Raw genomic sequence first — 21249 nt, 5'->3', positions numbered from 1 at the left:
GGTGACTGTGGGGGCCATTTTAGTACAGTGAACTCGTTGTCATGTTCAAGAAACCAGTTTGAAATGATTTGAGCTTTGTGACATGGTGAATTATCTTGCTGGAGATAGCCATCAGAGGATGGTCATAAAGGGATGGACATGGACAGAAACAATGCTCAGGTAGGCCGTGGTATTTAAACGTTGCCCAATTGGGACTAAGGGGTCTAAAGTGTGCCAAGAAAACATCCCCCACACCATTACACCACCACCACCAGCCTGCACATTGGTAACAAGGCATGATGGATCCATGTTCTCATTCTGTTTACACCAAATTCTGATTCTACCATCTGAATGTTTCAACAGAAAACAAAACTCATCAGACCAGGCAACATTTTTCCAGTCTTCAACTGTCCAATTTTGGTGAGCTCGTGCAAATTGTAGCCTCTTTTTCCTATTTGTAGTGGAGATGAGTGGTACCCGGTGGGGTCTTCTGCTGTTGTAGCCCATCCCCCTCAAGGTTGTGCGTGTTGTGGCTTCACAAATGCTTTGCTGCATACCTCGGTTGTAACAAGTGGTTATTTCTGTCAAAGTTGCTCTTCTGTCAGCTTGAATCAGTCGGCCCATTTTCCTCTGACCTCTAGCATTTAAAAAGGCATTTTCGCCCACAGGATTGCCGCATACTGGATGTTTTTCCCTTTTCACACCATTTTTTGTAAACCCTAGAAATGGTTGTGCGTGAAAATCCCAGTAACTGAGCAGATTATGAAATACTCAGACCGGCCCGTCTGGCACCAACAAAACTGCCATGTGATTGGTTGATTAGATAATTGCATTAATGAGAAATTGAACAGGTGTTCCTAATAATCCTTTAGGTGAGTGTATGTATCTCATAATGCTCCTTAATGTGGCTTGAGCTCCTTATAGTGTGATAAATCTTTGTTTTTAAATTGCATTTTGAATTATCCAATACATTTTATCAGTATGTGTGTTTCCTGGGCCTCGAACCCATGACCTTTTAAGCTTTTTAAGATATATTCAGTGAAAAAGAGACTAATGATTTAATTTGCAGAATAGAATTGAAATCCTTATTGACAGTGCAGTAGAAAGTTATATGTTTGATAAAATGCATAGCTTGTTCAACTGTTTGGGTTAAAGCAAAATGCATCAAATGTAAATTAAATGATGACATAACTTTCTCTATCATGAGTCAGGCTTAGAGATTAAGTCATATTCAATCAACAGTTTGACTTTCAGCAGTCAGTGAAAGACTAAAGAGGATTTAAGATATTAGATTGACTTTAACTGATAAGAGGACAAGTGTATTTTATGCATTACTTATGCTGTACTTAGTGCATATGTTTAGCTGTTTATTGGAAAAAGGAAAATTTATCATCACGGTCCATTTTTATTTATTATATTTTTTCAGTGTTTTGCACACCTGATATATATATATTGAGAGGAAGATTCTGGGAAATTGAGTTAATTCTTGTAGGAGGAAAGACGGCACACAGTGTGGTAGAGGATGCTTAACAAGAGTCATCCTCTTGTTTTCCTCTCTTGGCTGCGAGGGAAACAGCAAGTCGTTACTAATTATAGAACTGGAAGCACATGAGCTTCATCCCAGTGGGTGCAAACATGATGCATGCAGGCCTTTGAGGGACAGAATGGGTCATGGCTTCAGTCAAACTTGTCTCTATAACTAGATCCAACCAAACTATTTTAATATCTGAGTTGGCTAAGAGCAGAAGAACTATTTCAAGAGCTAATTTGCTTAATGCATGAATCATTAGATGTACTTTGCTCTGCCCTCCAGATGCTACTGTCCCTATTTATACAAATGTTTACTTTTCCTTGGTATATATGACTCAGCTGAGATAGCTATTAGCATGACAATGAAAAATAAAAAATGAAAATCACATTAACAGTCCTAAATGTATTAATTATATGTAATAACAAATATATAAAGAAGATAATAAGTCTACTTGTTTATAAAAATAACTTGTTTTCAAGAGATATTTGTTTCAGAGATATCCATACTCTTATTTCCAGAAAAAAACAACACTTTATTGACCAACACAATCCTTTGTGACAATTTGTACGTACAATACCGGTCAATGTTGTTTTTTATTTATGTATTTTTCCACATTAGAATAATAAACTCATACAAACTATGGCATAACACAAATATAGCAGTGGGAATTATGTTGTGATTAAGAGCATCCAAAATAAATCAAAACACTATTATATTTTATCATTTGAAGTAGAGGCGTCAAGCGTTGACGCACGTCTGGAGGTCTCGGCTTCCACGGGAAACGCACGAGTTGAAAAATGAGAACTATTGAGGCGTCAAATTCGCGTCTACCACGTCTAGTTTGCCGCTTGAACATTTTGAGTTTACTCGCTTTTTCGCGCGTTTAAGCTGTGCGTGAAATTCTAGTCATCGAGACATTCATGTGAAAATTTGCGTCATGGGAAGGGCACCTGCGACTCTACTCGCTTTCTGTAATCAGGTCACTACTAGAGCAAGCTCCTGATTGGTTAACGTGGCGCGTTTTTCTGCCAAAGTGCAAATTTTACAACTCGTTTGTTTCCCGCGGAAGCTGCGAGACCTCCAGACGCGGCGTCAACGCGTCTTCACATTGACTTAACATTGAAATCACTCGCGCTTGATGCCTCTACCGTGGCTGGTGTGAAGACGCGTTGAGGCGCGTCTGAAGGTCTCACGGCGTGAAGGAGGCATTTAGCGCAGCGCGGTAGACGTGATTTTGCCTCAATCTCGCGTCTAGTTTGCGCCAATGGCGCGAATTGAGCGTTGCTGCAGCAAATACGCGAGTTCAATAATTTGAACTTTGGCGGAAAAACGTGCCGCATTAGCCAATCATGAGCTTGCTATAGTAGTGATGTGATTACAGGAAGCGAGCGGAGTCGCAGAAGCCCCTCCCATGATGCCAATTTCTGCGTGAATGTCTTGATGACTAAAATTGCACACGCGGCTTTCACGCGCAAATGAAGCGAGTAAACTCAAAATGATTAAGCGGCAAACTAAACGCGGTAGACGCAAATGTGACGCCTCAAACGGGCTTGTGTGAACCCACGGTTAGGAGGTTAAGATCATTGTTAACATTTCAGTCAATTGTTTCAAAATCTTTGATTAGTATTGTATGTTATGAGGTGGCTAATTCGCATAAATTTATATGATTAGATTCGTACGTTTGTATGATCTTTTACCCCATGTGACGTTGGGTTTTGGAGTTGGGTTTCATTGTTTTTGTTTTTGTTTTTTAATAATTGTAAGATTTTTTTGTACAGTTCACTTCATACAAATTAAACCAACTCATAAAATACGTACAACTCACCATAAGTGCTGACTCTGTTGCAGCCAAAATGTATTTTTTATTCTTTTAATATTCCTTTAATGTCTGTATTTGCTTTGTCCTTGTCCTGGACTTGGCCCTTGTTGCTGCTCGCAGAAGAAGGCATGTCACTGCGGTCTAGTAACAGTCGCTGGGATATTCAGTGGTCAACATTATTAGCATGCAATTAGCACACAACCCAGAGCCCATGTCCTTTTTCCTTATAAAATCATGTTTGTCAGACCCTGAATGGTTTCTGCTCATCTGTCCTTATATATCAGAGCTTTACTCTGAGGGCATGGGAAAAGAGCCTGATCTCATGTATTCAGAGCCATTAAAGTCAATGGATCACCTCCCTTGGACAGATTTCCATGGCATCACTTCCATATTTCCATTTCGACAAAACCACTGCCTATGACATTTAAATTTTGAAGATGATTAATGGTTTAATTTTTTTCTTTGTGTTAAGAGGGCAACCAAAAGTGCTGTGCACTAATACATTTTTTGTTTGATACTACATGCGTTGAGCATTTGAACAATAGCTAGTAGCACTTATTCACCATGGATCAGTTTGGTGTTACTTGTGTCTATGGTGTTGAATGTTACAGTGGAGCCCTGTTTTTTGATGATGCAATGTTATTGTTCTCATGGATATGTCACACAGGGACATTGTGTTGATATATTTTGAGTAGAGAAGATAATAGATCTCTGTGTTTTAGCAGATGTAGTGGAACTTTAGACTCTTCGAAGGAGAGAGAGCGAGAGAGATCTCAGTCTTCATTGTTCTCCGTGTGAGCTTTATGAGCTATGTGTCCTTCCTGGGTCTAGACTAAGAGAGACACAGAACATTGTTAAAGGGATAGTTCACCCAAAAATAAAAATAATGTCATTAATGACTCATTACTTATTAATGACCTCATGTCGTTCCAAACTCGTAAGACCTCCGTTCATCTTCAGAACACAGTTTACGATGTTTTATATTTAGTCAGAGAGCTTGAATGACCCTTCATTGGAAATGTACGTATGGGCGATCCTCACGAAAACTTGGTTTTAAAAATGTCAAGCATGAAAATGTAAAAATTGCTTAAATTGACTTTTTTCCCACCAGGCATTGAAAAACAAAGTCTGGAGTAAATGGGAACATTAGTTTAAAAACTTTTACTTATCATTTAACACTTTTTGTAACATAATAAAAAAAATTAGTCCTAAAAAATCTCATTACCACAACAGTCAGAAAACATCAACACTGACATATTTTCAAAATGACATGACAAACCTGAAAGAACATAATTTGGAGATTCTGCACATGCATTTAAGATCAAAGTATTATGCTTCTATTAATTAAATTAACATTTAATAAGCATCTGTTGCGGTAATGATAATCAAAATGTCGTGTAAGCATTCTGACAAGACAATATTTTAAATTAACTGTAAAAAAATTATCTTACCTGGTAGCCATCTTGAAGTTACTGGTCCATGTGCTTGGTCACTCAAAATCAAACTTTATTAAAATTCTGTATGTGTGCTTAAACTGTTCTCAAAAAGTGTTGCGGAGGATGAGAACATCAGGCATGGACACATCATTTTCCTAATTTTTCTTCATTATTATTATACATGAATATTCAGTAAATATTTTTTCTGTCATCTAAAGTAGTCTAGCAAAACATCCATTTATTTTTTTTCTTAATATTTTTGTGTTAATTTGATTAAATTACAACATAACGCATGTTCAAACACAGCCGGACACATTGCGGTAATGAGAATTACAGCAGAAAATGAGATAAAATTTACAATTATAAATTCTTATGTTGAAATCACACATTGTGCAAGGTAGAACACAGTATTGTGTTAATTCTGATGCTTTTTAATGTTACTATATTACACATTTTAAAGCTAAAATCATTAGTGCCGTGGTGTTTCAATGGTTTCGTGAGAATCACCCGTATGGTATACTGTCCATGTCCAGAAAGGTAATAAAAACATCATCAAAGTAGTCCATATGACATCAGTGGGTCAGTTAGAATGTCTTGAAGCATCAAAAACACATTTTGGTGCAAAAAATAACAAAAATTGCGACTTTGTTCAGCATTGTCTTCTCTTTCGCATCTGTTGTGAAGCGCATGCGCGAGACTAAAGTCACGTGACTGCAGTGATGCGGATGACGTATGATGCGGTCGACGTGTTATCTGGTGCACCCCAGCTGTTTTTTTGTTTTGTTTTGTTTTGTTTTTTGTTTACAGTCTGAGGGAGACGCAGGCTGTAAGTTTAAAAAAAAAAACTTCGCAAACATGTCTGAAGATAACATATCATCTGTGTCACTGCAGTCACGTGACTTTAGTATCGCACATGTGCCTCACAACAGACGCGGAAGAGAAGACAATGCTGAATAAAGTTGGTATTCTTGGACCAAAATGTATGTCTGATGCTTCAACACATTCTAACTGACCCACTAATGTCACATGGACTACTTTGTCATAGTGCTGTAAAACTCACTTGCTTTTTTTCTGTTTGAAGACATGTGGTTTTGCCTGTTATGTTCTACACCCTTGTAAGTGTGCTTTACGTCAACACTTGGTGGTGTGGTTGACCTGGTCACCTTTTGTTGGAGAAAATAGTATTTTTTTGTTCTGGTAAATCCAGGTAAGACCAGTTAAAAAGAGCGAAAGAATGAACTACAAAAGAAGGGAGTCGGGGAACGCACTGCCTCCGCAGAGCTGTTAAGATCCAGTAACAATAGACTTGTTTCACTTGAACAAAGATGTTGTCATGGTATTTTCCCCTCTTTCTCTCCGGAGCAGAACACAGTGATTTGGTTACAAAGCCGAGCGATACCATACACAGATGTGCTGCTGTGTAGGTGAAACTTGATTTGTTTCAAATAATAACCAATACATCTCAGCCATTTTTAGACTTTAACTGAAAAAAGTGCATTATATATTAAAAGTATAATCGTCCCAACAGCATAGCTATGGTTATGCATGGATGTTGGCCATCAGAGTTGCTGTCATCTGCATCCTCTTGCAAACACAGTGATTTTATGGTAGTGGGTCTGTCAACACTTAACCTCTGACCTCGACCAAAAAAATAACACAACTCTAAGCACGAGTAAATGTGGAAAGGAGCCTATAGGGCGATGTAGCCTACGGGTGTTTGTGATTAGAGGAATATAAAGCTACAAAGGTTTTATAAAGCTTCAATAATTACAAAAAAGGGTAAAAAAAACGCCCTAGGTGTCACTGTGGTAGTACCTTTCAAAAATACACCTAGAGAGTTCATATTAGTACCATTACATACCAAATGTTTGCATGTATGGTAAATATTAGGATATTTTAAAGGACAAGTTCGGTATTTTACACTTAAAGCCCTGTTTTCAGATTGTTTATGATGAAATAGAACGGTTTTGACTGAAATTTGGACATATGCGGCTGCCCCGAGAATTTTCGAGAGTTTGTTGTTTCACCTCCCACCTCTACAATGAGTGTATACAGCAGATGCACTGGAACAATTCTTCCTAAAATGCATTAAACTTTCGTTTACAAAGACGTGAAACTCACCGAGTGGTCAGGGGTGTTCACTGATATGCTCACACAAAAATCGCTGCAAAAGATGCTTTCCAACATGTGTTTTAGCATTCGTTTGAAACTTGTGGACCTATTTTTCCAAACGCCTCACACCCGTATATTCTTCCGCTGAGAGCTTAAATAATAGACACTCCAGCCCAGGTGGTGGCGATAATCCACCTTTGCCAATTGCAAGAATACAAACAAGGTTTCCGGCGCTGAGTAATACCGTACCTCACAGCACATCTAATACAAGTCAATGGAGTTGACAAAAACTACGATAAAACCTGTTGGAACCTGACCACTCGCTGAGTTTCACGTCTTTGTAAATGAAAGTTTAATGCATTTTAGGAAGGATTGTTCCTGTGCACCTATACAGCCATTATAGAGGTGGAAGGTGATACAAGAAACACCCGAAAATTCTCGGGCCAGCATCATATGTCCAAATTTCAGTCAAAACCGTTCTATTTCAACATAAACAATCCGAAAACAGGGCTTTAAGTGTAAAACACCGAACTTGTCCTTTAAATGGTACTGCCCCAGTGACAGATAGGGCCCTTATTTTCTAAAAGTGTACGTGCTGTTTTTTGGAGGATAACAAATATGAATGCTAATCTAATCTAAGAACCTTCAGTTGCCCATTGATTCAGAAAAGCCGACCACATAAAGGTTCTGTTGTGATATAGTAATCATGTGTATATTGCAAACAATGAGATCTGATTGGATGTTTATGTATGTATGTGTTTGTATAATGATGATCAAAGAAAGAAAGGAGAGCAGCGTAATCACCACTCATATCTCACAGCAATTCATGGCTCTCTGGAGGCCGCCGTCTTTACGGCTGTTAGCCCTCCCCGAATCCCCTCATGCACCTGACCTCAGTCCTTTCCCTTTATTAGAAATCTTTCCATGGCTTTCTCTCTCTAAAAGAGAAATGCTGCAGAAACCGAAGTGAGGGGAAAATGAACAACGCTGAGTTTGTGTGTACACGTGTTGGTATGTTTAAAAAAGCAAGATGATATTTTTACTTACTTGGCCCTTGTACAATTTTCCTATTTATTTTCTATATCGAATTTTGGATTGGAGTGGGAAAAATGCTTTTATTACATCCCACCCTCCTTCAAAACCAGGAAGGGATTTACTCGGAGGTTGATGAGTGGAGGAACGAGGGGGAAATGATTGTCTGAGGGCCACTGTTGGTCTCAGGTTTCACCTTCTTTTACCCTGAGGCTTTTGAATCTTTGCTTTCTCACTCACTCTCTCTCTTTCTTTCTTCCTCTCTCTCTCTCTCTCTCTCTCCCTCCCAGCCACCCCCCTTCAAACCACACCACTCTTCAGGAGCTCAGTTAGGAGAAGAGGAGAGGGAGGCAGAAAAGGGAACGCATCGCGACGACCGAACAGTGGAGATTCTCAGCCACCAAAACTCCCTGAAGGTAGGAGATCCTCTTTCTTGTCGGGGAACTCCGGTCGGATAAAAAAACAAAGAGAGGATGGAAAGTCTATTTTCTTGCTAATTTGAACACTCAATAGTTCCTCGTACATCTGATCCATTGATTTCTGTTCTGGTCTTTCTCCGTTGTTAGCTCCAGCACAGATGTGAGGTAATCAATGGTGCATGCGCGTTTGCTCTCATGCGTGTGTGTGTGTTCGATAGAGGAAATGCGATATGTAGTGCTGTCTTACGAGACAGAGGTTGTCTTTATGCATTGTTTGTAGATCAAAAGTTGTATTAAATATATTGTATCTATGGTAAATCTGAAAGGTATGGGCTTATTAGGCATCAATAGTATGCTCATCTTGCTGGTTAAGATATGTATAATATGGATGGACATCTTTTGGCAGTTATGCTTTTCTACCCATGATCTAAAGGAATGAAGAAACGTAGATTTACTGACTCATAAATAGTGATTCATATGCAGGTGAGCTTAAAGACTGCAACAACAGATCATGAATCGGAAAAATATACAGTAGGCTCATCTAAAAAACAGGCTGAGACAGATGTTGTGAGGTCATAGCATTGCCCAGGTGTACAATACTTGACAGGAATGTCTTCATCTCCTTAAACTGAGCAAAAACTATAATTAGAGACACATATATACTGCATGTCATTTTTTTAGTGGGTGCTTCAAAGTCCTCTACTATTGGATTTACACCTTTCCAATGATCACAGAGCACCTGGTTTGCAAGCCGAAATCTACAAAACGTACATTTTTAAAGACTAATGCTGCTGTAGGCTGTTGATGTACATCCTCTCCTGGCTTTAAACCTCTGATTAGCATAAGCCACTAGGCTGCTTAAAATTTTAAATGGGTGGCCATAAACTCCTGGGCTTAATTTTAGTGAGCTTAAACACAGGAGCTTAGTTGCAAGTGGTAGAGCTGCGGTCTTGGTGAGAGTTTGGTGCGATGGGCAAGAAGGTCATAGATTAAACTTTGCAAACACTTCGGAAACATCCCATTTAAAATACCCACAATGCATTAGGGTATAATGACCAATCAACAAAAGTATAATTTTAGCAAACATTGCAGATTAATATATGATTCTTTTGTCGTTGCTACTTTGGCATGAAAGGGTAAAGTCAGTTGGCGTTAAGTCGATTTGGCAGGCATCAGATTGGCTGATCTCTGGAGTGGGCTGCTGTCCCTTGACGTGACTAGCACAGGGTGAATAGTTGCCTTGGTGTCGGGATGGACAGACTTGGCACTGCCTGACGGATTCAGGGAGGTGAACAGAAAGCTGGAGGATGACAGACGGGAGAGGAGAAGAACACCCACAATGCCTCACTTGTGTCCCGTGTCTGAGGAGCTCTTTAGCGCCTCAAGCTTGATGTTTATCTGAGTTTTGTATAGATACAGGTTCAATTAGGCACATGTCACTCTACCCTTGCAAAAAGCAAAACCACAAGGACAGATTCCACTTGTAATGAAGGTCATTAAAGGAAAACACCACCGTTTTTCAATATTTTACTATGTTCTTATCTCAACTGACACGAATTAATACATCCCTATTATTTTTCAATGCGTGCACTTAATCTTTGTATAGCGCTTCGTGAATGTGTTAGCATTTAGCCTAGCCCCATTCATTCCTTAGGATCCAAACAGGGATGAATTAAGATGCCACCAAACACTTCCATGTTTTCCCTATTTAAAGACTATTACATGAGTAAGTATGGTGGCACAAAATAAAAACGAGATCTGTATTGTATGGCGGAAGAGCACTTAAGTTTGCAGCACTTCGACCTCTGCGCAGTAGTAGTCAGGAGTGATGATGCTACTGCGCACCGAGGTCGAAGTGCTGCAAAATAAGCGCTCTGTATGCACTGTATGTTTTTATAAAAAAAAGCTTTGCAAAATTTACTTAAAAGTAGAAGGTATTAGGTCTAAAAACTAAAAACTACCTTGTTAAAAATGTAAAGGCAGGTAGTACCCAGGTATATATCAAAGTACAATGGCATTACCATCACAAACCATGACTGTACCATGGTAGCGCTCCAGTTCTTGTTTTCCAAAGACTGTAGGAAAAAACTCTAAAATCATTAAGATTCTAGACAGAGATGCCCAAAATGAAGCCAGAGCTCAATAAAAAGCCAAAAGACTGTTGTTTAGAAGAGAATTCAGCCTCACATAAAGAGCTGACGCAGTGAGATGAAACTGCAACTTGTATTGTCTGCTCTCGATTTACTGTGCAGGGCCATCTGGGGTCCTAATTAGACCCAGCATTATTAGCTATAGTTGGTTTTCACAGGCGTGTCCCTCTACACACACACACACACACACACACACACACACACACACACACACACAGAGTGTAAATTAGAGTCTTCAGTTCGTCTGTAAGCTGTCTCCACAAGTCTCTGACTCCCACATCTCAGTCCCTGGAGCATCATTTGGATAGGTAATATATGAAAGAGCAAAGTAAATGAGGTGGGGCACAGGAAGTCATATCAGACAGGGATTCGGGAGAGCGTTTGACTTATGGCAGTTCAGTGATATGGTTTCTTTGTTCCATGAAGCGCTTTATCCGTTTTAATAGCTCTTTTTTAAAGGTTCTGCTGGGCTGCTTTCTTGGCATGGAGGGATCTTGGCAGATGTCCAGTCAGGGAAATGTTATGACTACACATAACTTTACTGCAAATGAGTGCTTCATACTATTTAAAATGTCAGCAATGTTGGGGAGTAGCTAAGTAGCGGCAATCCTAACATCATTTTGAGTAGTGTGACAGTGACTTTAGTAGTGTAACTAACTACATTAAAAATAAGTCCTCTTTCCGAGTATTTCCATGAGATGTGTTTTTTTTGGTCTTAGGCCACCATGCCAGAATTATATTTGTTGTTTTTGCAATTTTATTGTGATCATATATAATTGTTTCTCAGTCTCTTTACATCAAGAAAATACAGGAAATGTGTATATAGAATTAAAAACTGTATAAAAATGTAAACTGATGTGTCAAGGTTTTAGGGTAAACTCCCCTTCCTCTTTAGCCTGACTACGTCAGACTTCGTACTTCCGCTAAATTTCATTACGCTTCTGTACTCAGTCTGAGATACCTCCCATTCAAACCGTTTTCCTCCGGTCTCAAAACGACCGTCCAATCAACGAACAGAGGGCGGGCTGAGAGCCGTGACGTGGACGCTAAACGCCGAATCACGGTTGAAGTTTGTTGTGGACATGGAGACACAGAAAGCTATTTGCTCTGTTGTGGAGAACCGGCACTTGCCAACTTAAACCCGAACAAGAAAAGTGTTTGTTAAACATTTGAACGGAGATTATGCTGTTGCCCTACTCCCGACAAGTTTTTGGAAAAGTTTAATTTATCAACTTTACCGATCGTCAGCGAGAAACTGTGTGCAGCACAGCTTGACGTGCACAACGATCGAGAAATCATGGAAGGGAATTATATTGTTCACAGTTAATGGTGGAGGACGCGTGGGCAAGCATTATTTGGTGACATTCCTGATTAACCAGAAAATAAGGTAGGAAGATTTAATTTACATATGGTTATGGTTGTCTGGTGGAAGAGTTTGAGAGGAGAGAGGGGCGTTCCTCCCGTTAGACGTGAGTGGAAAGCCACCGTAAGGATAGTGTTCAACTAGCTCTGGCCCGATTTACTTTACATAATCGGCAAAAGTCGTTCATAGCCATGTTAACTCTGGTATTTCGCTCGATGGGTTTGTTTTCACATCATACGTGTATTTTACAGCAGAGATTCGATGGGCTGATCCGGCGCATAAAGCACATCATATCCAAATGTTATGTGTGATTGGCTTACGTTTAGACCAATGATTTTAAACTTCAGACAAGCCCCTCCCACGTGAAGGAAAACGATTGTCAATTATGCCCAGCCAGACTCTGTCTATGAAGCGAAGCAAAATAGCAGAGGATGGTATTACCAGGCTACTTCCTCTTGTGCAATAGCAGGAAACTTCAGGATCTCTTAAACCTAAATAAAATGTAATCCTAATTTCTAATTTTAAAGAAATTAGTCTTTTTACCTCATTCTGCTTCAAATCGCTTAAGATGTGTTTAGAGCCAAGAGAGGTCACACTTAACACCGACAATGCCTAAAGAAAGCAATTAAGTACTGAGAATGTAATTTTTTTGTGCAAATTTCCTGTATTTTCAAAATAGATTGAAAAATAAATATGGATGGACATTAAAACTTTTAAAACATCAAATCTGGTGGCGGTGGCCTAAGACTTTTGCACAGTACTGTACTTATTTATTGTAATTTTGTAACCTTAAAAGCAAAATACATAATTTTTCATTGCTAGAGATTGCTAAACAACAACAACAACAATGTAGCTAAGTTGGGGGATAATGGGATTTGTAGACTTCATCTTCACTGTTGATAGGGATCATTCTGATAGGACTTACAAATCATCTTAATGGATGATGTAATGAAATAAAGTTAATAACAGGATGTCTCTGCGCACACACACTGGCGACTCATTTTCTGATAGAAACCCATTTAAAAGTGCATTTTTAGGTTAGGGGGGCTTTAAATCACTCTTGCAATACTGTGATGTCACATGCCAAATGATCTGCGCAGTGCCACATGAAGTCAAACACACCTATGGTGTCTATGGCAGGGATAAGCGAACATAAGACCAATGATGATCCTATGAACGATGGTGTAACACTGTTTAAAACAGCAAATTCTCTATATTCAAATGTTGGATTAATGTAAGTGAACAATATATACTGTATAATGGCGCTTTTCCATTGCATAGTACCCCACGATTTAGTTTGGGTCAGCTTACTTTTGGGGGCTTTTCCACTGGGTGCAATACTTAGTCCCTGATACTTTTTTTCAAACCAGCTCGGCTGGGGTTTAAAGCGACTCAAGCTGATACCAAAACGTGATGCAAAAACACTGTAGATCACTGATTGGTCTGAGAGAATCGTCACTACCAGTGTCATCGCTATCATGTAAAAGATTAGCTTTACCTTCATGCTAGCTTGCGCTGTCTCGAGTAAACCTGTTGTCATCTGTGCTATGCTGTTAGTTTCCAAACTCCCTTTTAGCGATCAAAACATCCACAGGTTGAGAATCAGGAACACCGTAACAGTTTTTTTCCAGACTTGCAGTTTGTGGCGGCACATTCGCGACATGCACGTTCGCATATATGCTTAAATGCAACTTAAATGAGGCTCAACGTAGGGCGTCGATTGACGGCATGGGTGTTTGTACAGAAACTGTCAGGTAAGACAGAGGTAGTGATAAACGCGATGTGAAAACATCTATTTGTGGTGGTCAATTATAATTTTGTGGCGGACTGAGAAATAAATGAATGTATGGGAATGTAAAACGACGCTCTCACTTGTATGATGTCACAGCAGTAGGCAGCGCCAATATAACGGCACGCCTATAATCCCTCCCACTGCGAAGTGATACTAATCTCGATGGAAAAGCTAACCAAGCCAAAGTGAGGTGAGCTGACTCGACCTGACCCAAACCAAACCGCGGGGTACTATGCAATGGAAAAGCGCCATAACACTGTGCTAGTGGTTTCTAAATGTTTCAATGCAAATTCGTACAGATTGTGCATTTAAATGAGATTAGACTGAGTAGCCAGCTACAACTCTACTGTTTTCTTTTTCTGGAAGATATCGTGCCTAAACCCATGACTGGAAGTCAGGCTCTCTGGGTTCGCATGACAACCCTGTGATCCTGTGAGGCAATCATTTCCGCAGATCTGAAATCAGCTTGTTTATTAATCCTAAAGAGGGTACAGTATGGTTGAGTGTGGCAACCTGGTCCTAAATCAGAAAAATAAAACATCTTTCTGGAGGGATATACTTATATGCTTGTAGAAACCTGCTAATCACACCCCCAGAATATTGCCACAGGCAAAGGGGAGGAACAGGAGCAGAGTTAAATACCTGTCTGATGAGACATCAGTAAGATAGAATTCACCTTTGTCTGAACACGGCCGGATGTCATTGGATGGGGTGTTGACATCTTTTTAAATTGAGCACGGGACTCATGCATGCCACAGATATACACAGACATACAGTCCAAGACAAATCTACACCCAGCGATGCTCTTACAGGACCCAATCCATCTGGATGTTTCTGTTTGTAAATATTTTTTAGTCCAAGCTTTTAATCATTTTCTCTGAACTGCTACTAACCTGACCCGGTCACTGTAAGGAATTCTTGATAAAACAATCTAATGAGCTCTTGGTGTTTTTTTTATTGCTGTGCATGTTGATAGTGATTCTTGCCAAGAAATATCTGCTCCAATACAAACATAGTGTCATTATTGTGGTGTCTATTCTGTCAAGAGAGCTGGATTATATGTGCAATTTGGCCACATGGTGTCAATGTTACGCATATTCAGGTGTGTTTATCACACTGGTTTCTTAATTAAAAATATAGTTCTTTATACCTTGCCTAATTCTATTGTATAAATATTAACCGAGTTGGCTCACACAATTTTAATATTTCCTGTATATTTTTAAAATAATTTATGCCTTATTTTATGAATTGGTGCATAAGCAATTATAAGTATCTAAAAGTATGCAATATCACAGGCTACATTTATGCATTTTGAAAACACTTTCATCCAAAGCAATACATTGTATAGTGCATTAAATCTGTGCATTTATTTTATCAGTATGCGCTTTTCCTTGGAATCGAACCCAAGACTTTTGTGTTGCTAAAGCAATATTGGTAACACTTTACAATATAGTTCATTAGTTAAAGTGAACTAATAATGAACTGCACTTATACAGCATTTATTAATCTTTGTTAATGTTAATTTCAACAAATACTAATTATTAAAATCTTGTTAACGTTAGTTAATGCACTGTGAACTAACTACCTAGTCTCACGAAATTTCGTGATAGTCACGTAACTTTTTGATTATTTTTTCGTGATATTGTCACGTATTGGTTACTCAACTGCTTTTTCCTATTTTCAAACCATTGTCGATTCAGTTTAGGGTTAGATTTGGTGTTTGCATTAGGATATCATTTTAAGTATTGGTTTATGTAACACGGTCTCACACCCATGACGTCAATATTTGACGACACTTGACCATGCGTCAATATGTTGACGCGGAGGGTATACCTTTCGCGTCATTTTTTGACGAACTGGGGACTTCAATACTATTAGGTACGCGAAATTAAACAGTTGTCGCCTGGCATTGGGGTTAGGGTTAGGTTTGGGTAGGGATGTCATTATGTAAATCTAACCCTAAACCGACGCGAAAATGGTAGAAAATGGTAAGAAAATAGGAAAGAGAATGCAACGGACTTAGTAGTATTGAAGTCCCCGGTTCGTCAAAAAATGACGCGAAAGGTATACCCTCCGCGTCAGCATGTTGACGCATGGTCAGGTGTCGTCGAGTATTGACGCCATGGGGTGAGACTGGGTTGGTTTATACAATTTTTTCTGATTTATTTTTTTATATTTTTTGATTTTTAAACCATTGTCGCCTGCCGTTATTGTTTGAGTTGGGTTTGGGTAAGGATGTCATTTTATGTAAATCTAACCTTAAACCGAAGCGACAATGGTAAGAAAATAAGACAGTAACCAATATTTGACAATTACACGTAAACAGAAATTTGTGATACGATCACAAAAAACGCGGAAATTCGTGACAATATTACGTAAAAAGAATCAAAAAGTTACGTGACTATATCACGAAATTTAATGAGACTGGGATGGAACTAACATGAACAAACAATTAAAAGCTTTAACAACCATTAAAAAGTTTAATAAATACTGTAACAAATGTATTGCTCATGGTTTGTTTATGTTAGTTAATACAATAACTAATGTTAACTAATGAATCGTATTTTAAAGTGTTACCGCAATACCAGTTGAGCTACAGGATGGAACACAAACAATTGTGTAGTGACCAGTGTTGGGCGGTAAGTAATTACTAGTAATAATATTACCATAATAATATTACTTTCCCTGGTAACTAGTTTAACTAATTACTAAAATTTAAAAAAAAAATTATTACAGTTACGATCCCAAAAAATTCCAGTTACTAGTTACTTTGTCACAACGCAATAATGCTGTGTTTACACCAACCGCGTTTGAGGCGGCAAAATCGCATCTATCTGCATTTGGTGCACCACAGCAGCAAACAGGCTCCTGCTTGGTTAACGCGGCGCGAAAATCCAGTAAAGTTAAAAATTTTCAACTCGGGCGTCAGATACAAATTCGTGGCAAACACAAAATGCACAAAAAGCACCAGACGCTCAATTAGCGCCATTCGCGCGAACTAGACGAGTGAATGAGGCGGAATCACGTCTACCACGCCACGGTAAACGCCTCATTTGCTACGTGAGACCTCCAGACACACGTCAACGCGTCTTCACATTGACTTAACATTGAAATCACTTGCGCTTGACGCCCCTACAATGTTTTTGGGTGTAATGGAAAAATAATAACTGTTGGTTGGGAGTTATGATATTATTTAAATAATAATATTACTTTTGAAAGTAGTAACTAGTAATGAGTAATATATTACATAGCCACTCTTTGTCTACACTGGGGATTATCTTAGCATTAGGAGTCATGATGCTTTTTACACAGTATTAAGTTTCCACGTACTTGGACATTTGTAGGGTGCTATCTCTAGGGCAGTCGGGCCTAGTGTAACTCAAAAGTTGCTTGTTTGATTCCTAAGCAACAAATGAGACGCTCTTGAGCAAGGCATCCAGGGTGCTGCAGTAATATTTGCCCAATGCTCCAGGGTGTATATGTGTGTTCACTACTTTCTAGATGGGTTAAATGCAGAGGTTACATTTGAAGTATGGGTTACCATACAGTACATTAGCCATCACTTTCACCTCATTTATTAATAACAATCCTAATTTTAAATTTGGACAAAAGATGAGAAACACGAATTCTGTATGGCTTGTTAGAATATTTCTGAGATTAAATGTAATTTTGGTGTGGGTAGGAGCAATAGTTTGAACTCTGCTGCTGTTTTTGTAGTCACTTGCACCTCTCTATGGATTCCAGAATTAGCCGAAATGTGGATAAGGTTAAAGGTTAAGTGCTCTCTGCCCAGTGGGTTTGTCCACTCTGAGTAAGTGTCATACAGATACAAATAGCCTAAATTCTTTTTGTTCACAGAACCTGCCAGTACCTGTTCTGTTTTAGTCTTTTTTTGACCTATGGTGTGTCATACTGTTCAAAGTATCTACTTTTACAAATTTGGGGATATTTGTTGCATACAAAAAGCGTTCGACTGTTCTTGCTTGCTGTTTGTCTGGGAAAGCGCAGGTGCCCTTCATGCCTGATACTAGCATACGGTTTGAGAAGAGATGATTGTGGTCATGCTGGTTTCCAGATTAGTGGTAAATTACAAGTTAATGGCCTTGAATAAAAACAAAGGACCGCGGTGCAGGAATGTTTTAATTGGCCCAAACAGGGGGAGATGTTTGGGTCTACGAGACGTTGGACCTCAGGCAATGAATCAAGCGGCTGTGTGGTCAAACAAGTAGGGCTAAATAGCATTCCCCAGTGGATCTCGCCCGAGCATGCGCGTGCCTCGGATTATCTCGGTGTGTCGAAAGAAGTCATCGTATGTGTGTGATTGTTTGTGTGACGGTGAGTGGATCCAGAACAGCTGGCCATCTGTGTTGACTCATTCTTGATAAAGCCACTGAATTTTAAGGTTATGGCATGTCATGTGCTCACTGCAACATCAAAGGTAAAATCACTTGAGTTCGAAACAAATTCCTTATTTTGAGAGACATTACAGATATAACCGGAGCACATGAATTCAGAGAAAGCCCTCCTATCTCTAGTGTACTGCTGTACTCAAATATTTGCTTCTGGTTGTACTGTAGATATGATGTTCTTTGGGGTTGGATTGGTACACTACTGTAGATTACCAATGTTTCAGAATTACACACGTGCCATTCAGAAGCACACAGTGGCCATTCACAGCACTTTTTTTCTCTTATATGACAAAATAAGCAATTTTAGGGGTTTTGTTCTTTCTATTTGAAGATAAAATACAGGAATATGTGTGTATTAAATATTTATCCATATGTAAAACATTATTTGGGTGATTCTCACGAAAACTTGGTTTTAAAAATGTCAAGCATGAAAATGTAAAAATTGCTTAAATTTACTTTTTTCCCACCAGACATTGAAAAACAAAGTCTGGAGTAAATGGGAACATTAATTTAAAAACTTTAACTTATCATTTAACACTTTTTATAACATAATTTAAAAAATTAGTCCTAAAAAATCTCATTACCGCAACAGTCAGAAAACATCAACACTGACATATTTTAAAAATGACATGACAAACCTGAAAGAACATAATTTGGAGATTCTGCACATGCATTTAAAATCAAAGTATTATGCTTCTATTAATTAAATTAACATTTAATAAGCATCTGTTGCGGTAATGATAATCAAAATTTCGTGTAAGCATTCTGACAAGACAATATTTCAAATTAACTGTAAAAAAATGATCTTACCTGGTAGCCATCTTGAAGTAACTGGTCCATGTGCTTGGTCACTCAAAATCAAACTTTATTTAAATTCTGTATGTGTGCTTAAACTGTTTTTAAAAAGTGTTGCGGAGGATGAGAACATCAGGCATGACACATCATTTTCCTAATTTTTCTTCATTATTATTATACATGAATATTCACTAAATATTTTTTCTGTCATCTAAAGTAGTCTAGCAAAACATCCATTTTTTTTTCTTAATATTTTTGTGTTAATTTGATTAAATTACAACATAACGCATGTTCAAACACAGCCGGACACATTGCGGTCATGAGAATTTCAGCAGAAATGAGATAAAATTTACAATTATAAAATCTTATGTTGAAATCACACATTGTGCAAGGTAGAACACAGTATTGTGTTAATTCTGATGCTTTTTAATGTTACTATATTACACATTTTAAAGCTAAAATCATTAGTGCCGTGGTGTTTCAATGGTTTCGTGAGAATCACCCATTTATACATGTGTTCCTGTAGCTTTGTTGGTAGAGCATTGTTTTCTTAACAGGGCAAAGATTGTGGGTTTGATTCCCAGGAGCAGACAGTGATTATTATTATGATTTAATTTATGATTTAATGATTTAATGATTACTGCGCCCGAGGTCGAAGTGCAGCAAACTAAGTGCTCTTCCACCATACAATATAGTTATCGTTTTTTACCCGACACATTTTATTTTGTGCCACCACCATACTTACTCATGTAACAGTCTTTAAATAGGGAAAACTTGGAAGTGTTTGGTGGCTTCAAAATTCATTCCTGTTTGGATCCTAAGGAATGAATCGGGCTAGGATAAATGGACGTGCAGTACCTGTACAACGATTAAGTGTATGCATTGAGAAAAGAGAGGTATGTATTCATTCATATTAAAAGTTGAGGGAAGAACATAGTAAAATATAAAAAAATTGTGGTGTTTTCATTCAGGTAAAACGTAAATTAGACATTGTGTCACATATGTTTATTCTGCTCATGTGGCAGAAGGCCAACACAGTAGAAATACATTTTGCAAGAACAAAAATTATAAGCGACATTTCATGTCACGTCTTTTGTATTTGTTCCTGTTCAGCTTGTTTTATCCCTAATGAACAGATTGCGTGCTGACTTTGTGCGAGTGTGTGTTTGTTCTGGTTACATAAGTATAATAGCATGCAAATGACCACGCACGCAAGTGTGTCTTCACACAGTTTCTGTGTCTCTGCTAGTACACACACATACACCATCCCATTTCCCATATGTGTGTTTATGCGAGACTAGAGAGCTGGCACTAACACCATGGTGACCAGGGAAGCATAAATAAGCCACCTGTCTAAAAGCTGTGCAGGGCTGGTGACAGAGCACACGTTTTAAAGCCAGTCTGTACGGATAGATTTTCAACTACTGTTTTCATTAGGATTGTGTCACTGTGGTCCTGTTTGGACATCCATTGTTGCCATTGTGCACATTTAAACTATGTTGCATTATTAAAGCTACTAGGGGTGCTCAGATAAATGCCGATTTATCACCTAAAGGATTATTAGGAACACCATACTAATAATGTGTTTGACCCCCTTTCGGCTTCAGAACTGCCATAGAAATGTTGATAGGATAGCATCTTGCAGTTGATGGAGATTTGTGGGATGCACATCCAGGGCACGAAGCTCCCGTTCCACCACATCCCAAAGTTGCTCTATTGGGTTGAGATCTGGTGACTGTGGGGGACATTTTAGTACAGTGAACTCATTGTCATGTTCAAGAAACTAATTTAAAATGATTCGAGCTTTGTGACATGGTACATTATCTTGCTGGAAGTAGCCATCAGAGGAGGGGTACATGGTGGTCATAAAGGGATAGACATGGTCAGAAACAATGCTCAGGTAAGCCGTGGCATTTAAACGATGCCCAATTGGCACTTAAGGGCCTAAAGTGTGCCTAGAAAACATTCCCCACACACCATTACACCATTGCATTAATGAGAAATTGAACAGGTGTTCATAATAATCCTTTAGGTGAGTTTATACACTAATAATACGTGGGCGATAACTATTCTGAACCGCACAGCCGATATTATTCACAGCTATTTCATGTACTACAGCTTTTGATCAGTAAGTCCTTATCGATCTGAAATCACTGTTAGTTTGAGTCGTTTATAACATGCATTTTGAAAAAGCAACACTCATCAAACATAATCTTTATACATATTCTTTATTATCATGAAAATACCTGAAAAGGTTTGAAGAAGATCAATATTAATATGTGTAAGCCATTTCCTGGAATAGAGGGTATGCATTGACTTCACTTTTCCACGTGACCACGCCGGAACTCGTCCCGTCGAGTGGCAAACATTCAACAAAATGTCTGGTTTTCATAGCGGCTGCTGCGAAAATGC

At 38.7% G+C, this 21249-nt stretch overlaps 1 protein-coding gene across 4 annotated transcripts in view; it reads left to right on the top strand.

The window, feature by feature from the left end:
• plekha6 (pleckstrin homology domain containing, family A member 6) overlaps window positions 1–21249 on the top strand; it is a 103237-nt gene that overhangs the window by 15772 nt on the left and 66216 nt on the right. For all 4 annotated transcript variants that reach the window (XM_073876032.1, XM_073876033.1, XM_073876030.1 and 1 more), the window contains exon 2: window positions 8200–8325. The gene's annotated coding sequence lies outside the window, so the exon portion shown is untranslated. The remainder of the gene's footprint in view (window positions 1–8199; window positions 8326–21249) is intronic.

Source organism: Misgurnus anguillicaudatus, chromosome 14, assembly GCF_027580225.2.
Source record: "Misgurnus anguillicaudatus chromosome 14, ASM2758022v2, whole genome shotgun sequence".
Lineage (NCBI taxonomy): Eukaryota > Metazoa > Chordata > Actinopteri > Cypriniformes > Cobitidae > Misgurnus > Misgurnus anguillicaudatus.
This window is presented reverse-complemented; position numbering and strand designations above follow the sequence as displayed.